Below are 9,560 nucleotides of genomic sequence, written 5' to 3'. Positions count from 1 at the left end.
AACCTATTTTGGTTCTATGCACTACATATGTATACGTATAAAGCATTATACAATTATCATTGTACTGTTTTCGTACATACGTAAATCAATTCTTTCTTTCTTTCTTTAAATTTCTTACACAACAAAAGATAGCATCATGTCCTATATATAAGACAATTCTCATACATGTTAAAAACATCCTAACATTACTAAACAAATAAATACAAGCTTATCCAAGGTTCCATCCATATTTGCAAAAGATTTGAGCAATCACTATGAATAATTAATCGATGTACAAAGTTGACACTCTTAAAATGCAACATTTCAAATGGATTTACTAATGTGATAAATTTACTTGTGTAGATAGCCACCTCTTATATTTTTCTTTTCTCAAAAAATTAGTGCAAAATATGCTATCATTCTCTATGCTAGGGGTAGTTGGTGTTTTACTTTGGCCTAATGCATTCTCCAAAAGATGCATCATTATTAGCACATCCTTAGCATTCCAGGAATTCACGAGTCCTAGTCAACCTCAGAGCAACCATAAAACTATCTAATTCATCGACCTTCTCTTTCACATTTATCTTTGTAGCGTCTAGATTAAAAATAAGCATCCCATGCTCCACTCATGAGTAGGCTTGTGGTTGAGATGACTTGCAAATATATGTGATTGCAAGCAAAGTGCCTCCAAATCCACATGCTCTATATGTAGCACCACCATACTCAATTTCTTTTAACATCCAAGCTTAAATTGTGCTATCATTGTCGATATGCTAATCATCCATGTAATGTATGTAACAATGATGCTCAAAAAATGTGGAGTGGCTAATAATAACCTACACCATCCTTAAAGCAAGGTGACAAGATCTACATTATTGAAGCACCATCTCCTTACATAACACTTACAATTTCCAAAAGGCCCTTACAACATCTTTCTCCAATTCAAATACCCTATAGGCTCATCATAGCCCTAGTCAAACTCATCTTCATCATCCACATCGTGCAATGTTCATGAAGTACCTATATACAATAAGCTATGTACACCCAAAATGGATTTTGTATATGTAAAGGTCTTGACATCCATAACTCCAAGGCAGAATCAATGTCAAAAGTAGGAAATGAAGTAATAAAAGATCAATCCTCCTATATGTATGCATCTTACATATCATGATTGAGAATGTACGTGGGGCAATTATCTTAAACATAATTAGTAGTAACATTATTCCAATCTATTTGATGCTTGAATAATGATCGAATTGGTGTAGCACCATTAACATCTAGAGGATAACATCATTCTACACACACACACACACACACACACACGCAGCAACACACGCACCTACGCACGCACAAGATATAAAAATGCCATTGTGAGGAAATATACTTTCTCTAGTGTAACTCATTCTTATGTGCGGTAGTAGTCTTTTTATTGAAGTCTCTTACTAAGCTTATGACTTGACTTAAGTTGATGCTTGCGAATATGTAGGATGTATTAAGATGGCCCAAGAGACTACACATTCAATGTACCCATTATGACGATGGACCACAAGACTACACATTCAATGTGTCCATTGTGACAAGAATCACTTTTTGTCAAAATGTCTTGATCCACACCTCAACATTTACTCAAATTCTGGAAGAATTGGGCATGAGGTTATGCATTGCCAATTGTTCTTAGTGGTTACCATATTCTTAGTCCTATCCATAACCATTCTATCCCATGAGTAGATAGTTCAACTATGTTGCAAGAGAAGCTGCATTGACACTACTAGTATGCAATGAATAAAGAACTATAGATCCTAGGGTGGATATCAATCCTATAGGAATACTTATACCACCTAGTCCATTGTCACTCATCCACCTCTAGTGACACTCTTGCATTTTATGAAAGAGTCATTAGAAGAAGAACCATGCATGAATCCCTATGTCACTTATGAGAAAGAGGGACATTTGATGCTAATGGATTTTAGGCTAGTTCTAGGTGTGGATTTGGGTAGGGGATGAGGTCAAGGTGTGTTAATGTCAAGCTTAACATGAGCTAACACTTACATACTTGAGTGACCATTTTCACATTCATGTCACTAACATGGTTGGTACTTGCATTGGCATCTACTTCTAATGATACTTCATAGGTGGACATCAGTTAGGAGTCCTATCCAAGTTACATGATATTTATCTAGTCATTGTTCTAGTAGTGTATTCACACTATGGGACTACTTGTGTATTATGTACATTCTCTCTCTTTATTCCTCATAGACTATCATAATAGAGAAGAAGAGAGTTTGGGATTATAAGCTTCCTATATTTTGTGCATTCTTAGTATATTGTGTATCTTACAAGAGCTCAATCTTTCCCTCTCCCTCTCCCCCTCCCCCCCACATCTTTTCATGGTACTAAAGTAGCATCCATGTAAGAAATTGTGAGTTGTAGACACAAGAGTCTAGAAGGAAGCCTTGCTATGGACTATATCTATGGAGATCTCTCATATAAAATCTTTGATTGATGAGCTTTCTTTGCAAGCTTCAAGCGCTCGAGGGAGTGTAATAGATCTTTAGTTTATGCTTGTATAGTCAGATTTGTATTCTAGGCCCGTTTTGGTCATTGTTCATAAGTTAGAGGCTATTCTTGTATGAATCTAATAAGTTTGAGAACTTTGTAAACTTTGTTATTTTGCAAATAGCTCATAGGTGTTGGGTGTCGTAGATAATATTTATAGATCGTCAAACATTACAAGTGTTGCTTAGGGTATGCGTGAGTTCAGTATATGTGACAATTTACTTGAATTAGCATGTTATTGATTAGAGTAGATTTTTGAATTTTGGTACAAAATGTTTGAGTGGTTTAATTAGATTGTTAGTGATAAGCTTGACAAGTATAACTTCTATATTTGGAAGTTCAAATTGACTCATTTTCTTATAGATAAAGGTTATTAGTGTTGGGGTAAAGGCGCCTCTGCCGTGCCACCCCGTGTATTACTACACTGACAGTACCCGCCACTGCACACTGCAGGTGGCGGGCGCCTGGCACCGTCACACTTATTCTTTATTCTTTTAGTGACTAGTGAATAAAGGAAGACCCGGTCACACATTGTGACTGTTGGAGTTCCCATTTGTCTCTCTCTCTCTCTTTTCTTGCTCTTGCTCTCTACCATAACTTGTGCATGGTCTTTCGATCCTCTCATCCCTTTCAATTGGTATTAGAGCTTGGCTTCCGATTGCTCGAGCTCTTCTCGGTGCTTGCTTAGCTTCGCATCGACTCCCTTATTGCATTGGATCTCCATCTCGACAGCCATATCCGATCTCCCCGAGCTCCCATCACTCCTCGGCTTCCTGAGCACCTTCCCGGCCTATAGAGGCACCTTCAAGGCATTGGTACTGAGGTATTTGATCATTCTTTCAGGGTTTTATTTCAGTCTACAGGTTGCAAACAACAAGGGCAGCCATGGCTTCAAACCCTTGAAGCTTATTCCCCTCATATTGTGCCTTACACCTATCAAGGCTCAAAGAGGCTTGTCATAGGCCTTTGATAGGCCCTTCTTGAGCCCCCCATTACCCCCTTTCAGCCCACGTGGAGCAGTAGCAAGTTCAGCACCAACAGGGCAGATTGCGCCATTTTTCCAGGCTGTTAGCACTTGTCTACTTCAGCTCCACACTTGGCCATTGCTTCTTGCTCTCTACCTTGATCAAGAGGGCTATTAGACTTCATGTTTGATGTCATTCAAGCTTTGGGAATTGGTCTTGATCATTCGGGGCCGATTTCTTCAGATTTGGGACGGTCATAAACTATCATAACAGGCTGAAAATAGGGCAGCAACATTGGCATTAGCATTTGTTGCTTACACTCCATTCCGGTTGTGCTATTTGATGCCCGAATGTCTTGGGAATGTATGCATTTGATTTGCCCATGATTTGGCATTGTTGATGGGCTAGAAATTGACAGTTTTGGACTGTTTAGAGTTGCTGTACATGAGCGGGCTGAAGCTCATTTGTCACATGTATTGCTTCTCTATCAATATCGGATGTATGCTATGGGTTATGCTATGATGTATTACACTTTGGGGATCGACTTCGAACTCATGTTTGTGATTCCAGAATGCTTTTGAGCATCGCATTTGCTCCGTTGTTATTGGTTTGTCATTGGCAGTTTGGTCGACTTGACTGGCATTTGGGCCGCTTATGCCTATTGTCTGTACTTGATGGATAAGCTCTATGTATTACATGCTTTGGTCCGTGGTTGATGCCTCTTAGTTCGTCCATGCTTGACAGAAATTTTGAAGCTCCGATTTGGACGTTTTGAGCACTTCCGACTCACAGGGATATTGACTTTGGGTTGCTACTGGATGTATTGACTTGACAGAGATCTTGGCATTGGGATTATGTCTTGCTCAGTGGTTGCTACGACAGTTGCTTCATGTATGTCATGCTCTCTTGGATGTGTCTGACGCATTGACTTGGTCACTTGTCATTGGTACTTTGTCTTGGGTTGTTTGAGCTCTTTAGCTTGCCTGTACGCCGTTTGTGCTAGTGGGAGCATAGTGTATGTATGACCGACTATGAGCAGTTCATGTCTTGGAGCAGCTTACGGCATATGTTTTTTGAGACTTTGGGATTACCCTTCGACCTTTGGATGTTGCATTGATGTATGTCTTGGTCTCCGGATTGCTTATGAGGTGAGTCTCTTGCTTTGGATCTGCTTTCATTTTGGGCAGACACCTATTTGTGTCAGGTTTTGACAGTTGCAGGTACATCTTGCCTAGATTGTCTGGGGGTGTACCTCTTACTGGCAGATGCTATTTGACATGTCTCGGTGTTAACCTCATGTATTTTCACTGTCATTTGGCTTTACTTTGTCCTTTTCATGCCGGTTTTGGACCTAGCACTATCTAGTTGACTTTGGATCCAGTTTTGGGATAGTTTGCTCTCATTATTGCAGGTCTGCAATTTATTACAGCAAGCATTTATTGGTGGACTGAGCTGTATTTTTCATGCTGAAATGTCCCGATTTGGTGTACTGTACCTCGTACTTGGTGGGCAGCAGCTTCTCAGTCAGTTTCCCACTCATTTTGCCTTGGATTTAGTGGTTTTTTGGCTGTTTACAGCAGAAAACAAGCAGTTTTGAACTGTCTCTGCATTTACAACTTGCATTATGGCTTCGTCTTCGACTGATAATGCCATATTTAATATTACGAAGTTGGATGGTACCAACTATGGCTATTGGAAGAGCCAGATTTGGCAGGTCTTGGTGCAGAAGAACCATGTAAAGCCACTTCGATTGAGCGGGTAGCAACCTGTAGGTATGAGCAATGATGACTGGTTTGACTTGGATACATACTGTAAGTCCACAATCATACTCTCTCTGACTGAGAAGGTTCATTACAATGTAGTGGATGAGGCACAGACCGCATGGCAGTTATGGGAAAAGATCAAGAATCTTTATGATAAGAAGAGCCCAACTAGTCAGATGTATTGGCTCAAGCAACTCATGGATCTGCGTATGAAGGAGAATGCGACGATGTCTGCTCATTTGAGCCAGTTCCATGTGATCTTGAAGAATCTAACATCGCAGGGTATCACATTTCCTGATAAGGTGACCCCACTCTTTTTGCTTGGGACTCTTATAGAGAGTCGTGGGATGTCTTTCGTACTGCCTTGTGTGCTCCTGCTACTGAGCTAAAATTGTCTGATGTAGAGAGTGCTCTTCTGCAAAGGAAGAGATCAACAGGAAGAACTTGGATGCCTCTCGTGTTTCTTATGCTTTGACAGTTAGAGGCAGGAATGACAGGAATGACCGTGGGAATGGCCGTGGCCGTGACTCTTAGAAGGGTCGGGTCCAAATCTCGTAGAAAGTCACGTAGTAAGTCGCGTGGGCGCAACGCTAATGTCACTTGCCATCATTGTGGGAAAAAGGGCCATATCACACCACAGTGTCATGAGTTGCGCAATGAGAAGCACAAGGACAAGGGGAAGGATAAAGTGTAGGAAAAGTCTTCTGATCGCAGTATTGTACTTGCAAAATCCAGTGTAAAGATCGAAGAGATTAATGTTACGCAGACTGAGGAGCCATCTGACGGTGATGAGTTTATCTTGGCAGCTAGTTCATCTGACAGCTCACAGTTGACTGAGACTCCTAGCATATATGCACAGTGTTGGCTTTTGGATTCAGGCGCGTCTTTTCATGTGACGCCTTATCGTGAGTGGTTCCACTCCTACCGCACTATATCAAGGTCAGTCAGGCTTGGAGATGACAGGTCTTTGGCTATTGTGGGCAGTGGTGACATAAAATTGCAATTTTCCACTGGCAGTTCTTTTGTGCTCAGCGACGTACGTCATGTACCTGCGCTTACGCGCAGCCTTATGTCTGCAGGTCAGCTGGATGATGCAGGGTTTCACATTGGTTTTGGAGACTCTGCCTGGAAGATTATCAGAGGCAGACTTGTACTGGCCAGAGGTGCCAAGGCTGGCAGCCTCTATTCTCTTGTAGTGGATGGTCCTACAGTTGATCATGTTTTGTCAGTGGGTTCTATCCCACATGTATCACTTTGGCATGCCTGTTTGGGGCATATGTCTTTGAAGGGAATGAAAATGCTTTCTGGTTTGCAGTATCTTCTGCCTTTAGACTATGCATGTTTTGACTCGTGTGATCATTGTCTTTATGGTAAGCAGAATAGGTCTATGCATAATAAATCGGGTAGGCCTCGCATGAGTGAGCCCTTGGCTTTGGTGCATTCCGATGTTTGTGGGCCCATGCCTTGTTTGTCTATGGGTGGCGCGAAGTACTTTGTTACCTTCATTGACGATTTTTCTAGGAAAGTGTGGGCTTATCCCATAAAGCAGAAGTCCGATGTCTTGGTAGTCTTTCAGCATTGGCTTGCTCTTGTTGAGAACCAGACTGGGTATAAGCTGAAATGCCTTAGGATTGACAATGGGGGAGAATATGTCTCACGTGCTTTTGAGCAGTTGTGTGATGACATGGGTATTAAGCGTCAGTTGACCGCCCCTTACACCCCACCCCAGAATGGTTTGGCTGAGCGCATGAACATGACTATTCAGGAGCATGTGTGCTCTATGCTTAGCCATGCAGGCCTACCACAGAGATTTTGGGCTGAGGCAGTTAGTATGGCAGTGCATGTCATAAACCGATCGCCTTCTAGTGGTTTGGATTTCCAGGTTGCAGAGGAAGTTTGGGCTGGTAAGCCACCCTCTTATGCGCATCTCCGTGTCTTTGGATGTGAGGCATTCTGCCATGTGACCAAGGACAAGAGGAGTAAGTTGGATCCAAAGAGCATTAAATGCATCTTTCTTGGCTATGGTGATTCAGGAAAGATGGGCTATCGCCTATGGGATCCGCAGGCGCGGAAAATAGTACACAGCCATGATGTAGTTTTCCATGAACACAAAATGCATAAGCAGCCTAAGAAGGTGGTTGAGATCTGCAGAGTGATCTTTTAGGAGGAGCCTTGGGCTCCAGCACAGCCAATAGTATACCCTGCAGCAGTTCCTACACAGGGCCAGGGTGTTGGACAGGCAGCAGAGCCTACGGTGAGACGGTCTACTAGAGATAGACGTCCACCTGATCTCTATGAGCCCTCTATACAGTATGTCTTGTTGACGGATGCAGGAGAGCCTCTCACCTATGATGAGGCTATGCGCAGGGGTGACAGTCACTCTTGGGAGAGGGCTATGCAGTCTGAGATGGACTCCTTGCATAGGAATATGACTTGGGATCTTGTTGCCTTTCCTAAGGGCAAAAAGGCTTTGCCATGCAAATGGGTGTACAAGCTGAAAAGTACCCCTGGGCACCCCAAGCCGGCCTATAAGGCTAGACTTGTAGCTAAGGGTTTTAAGCAGGAGCATGGAGTTGACTTTGATGAGGTCTTCTCTCCTGTCGTCAAGATGACTACCCTACACTTGGTCTTGTCCTTGGTCGCGCAACTTGACTTGGATCTTTATCAAATGGATGTTAACACTGCATTCTTGCATGGGGATTTGCATGACAAGATCTATATGGAGCAGCCTAAGGGCTTTGCAGAACATGGCAGGGAGCACCTAGTGTGCAAATTGAAGAAGAGTCTTTATGGCTTGAAGCAGGCACCTAGGGAATGGTATCATAAGTTTGATGCCTTTACGCAGTCACAGGGCTACAGCAGGAGTGCTATGGATCCGTGTCTTTACACGAAGAAAGCCCGTAATGGCAGTTTATTGATTTTGGTTCTCTATGTTGATGACATGCTGGTAGCAGGAAAGCTCATGCAGAGCTTGATGCTCTGAAAGCTCAGCTCAAGAAGAGCTTTGAGATGAAGGATCTGGGACAGGCTTCACATATTCTTGGGATGCGCATTAAGCATGATAGGCATCAAGGGCTTTTGTATCTCTCACAGCGGGAGTACATCCATAAAGTCCTTGAGCGCTTCCACATGTAGGACGTAAAGCCTGCGGGATGTCCTTTGCCTTCTCATGTGAGGGTTTCATAGGTCGAGTGTCCGTAGACAGATGAGCAGAGGGCCGAGATGGCCAAGATCCCTTATGCATCAGCAGTGAGTAGTCTCATGTATGCCATGATAGCCACTCGTCCAGATATTGCGCATGCAGTTGGTGTTGTGGCGCGTTATATGGCTACACCTGGCAAGAAGCATTGGGATGCTGTGAAAGGTATCATGAGGTGCCTGAAGGGCACTGCAGATATGTCTATATGCTATGGCAGCCAGGATACAGGGGTTGTGGGTTACACTGACTCCGACTATGCAAGACATGCAGATAATAGGAAGTCCACTTCTGGCTATGTGTTCACTTATGCTAGAGGGGCTGTTTCTTGGATGTCCAGGGTGCAGAAGTGTTCGGCTTTGTCTACCACTGAGGCCGAGTATGTTGCAGCCCCACTGAGGCTTGCAAGGAGGCTATCTGGCTAAGCCATCTTGTTTCTGACCTTGGGATTGATGCTGTTCCTACACCGCATTTGGATTCTATGAGTGCCATTTAGTTGGCTAAGAATCTGGTCTTCCATGCGAAGATGAAACATATTGAGGTGAGATATCATTTTATTTGGGGTGTCGTGGAAGACAGGTCTGTTGACCTTGTCAAGATCTCCACTGACATCAATCCTGCAAATCTACTCACGAAAAGCCTCACTACTAAGCATTTTGCCTTCCTTAGGAGATTGATGGGCGTTGGATGAGATGTTGCCTTTCCACATCCCTTGTACCTATGTACATTTGTACTGTCTTTTCTTTTCTTTTCTCTCTCACTGGGCCAGATTCGCCTTTAAGTGGGAGGTTGTTGGGGTAAAGGTGCCTCTGCCGTGCCACCCCGTGTATTACTACACTAACAGTACCCGCCACTGCACACTGCAGGTGGCGGGCGCCCGCCTCACCGTCACACTTATTCTTTATTCTTTCAGTGACTAGTGAATAAAGGAAGGCCCGGTCACACATTGTGACTGTTGGAGTTCCCATTTGTCTCTCTCTCTCTTTTCTTGCTCTTGCTCTCCGCCATAGCTCGTGCATGGTCTTTCGATCCTCTCATCCCTTTCAATTAGGATTACATTGAAGGAGAATGCTAAGGCTCTAGCATTATTGGAGGAAAATT

This window comes from Lygodium microphyllum, chromosome 13 (genome assembly GCF_053477565.2).
Source record: "Lygodium microphyllum isolate KBCC chromosome 13, Lygodium_microphyllum_v1.1.10, whole genome shotgun sequence".
Classification (NCBI taxonomy): domain Eukaryota; kingdom Viridiplantae; phylum Streptophyta; class Polypodiopsida; order Schizaeales; family Lygodiaceae; genus Lygodium; species Lygodium microphyllum.
This window is presented reverse-complemented; position numbering follows the sequence as displayed.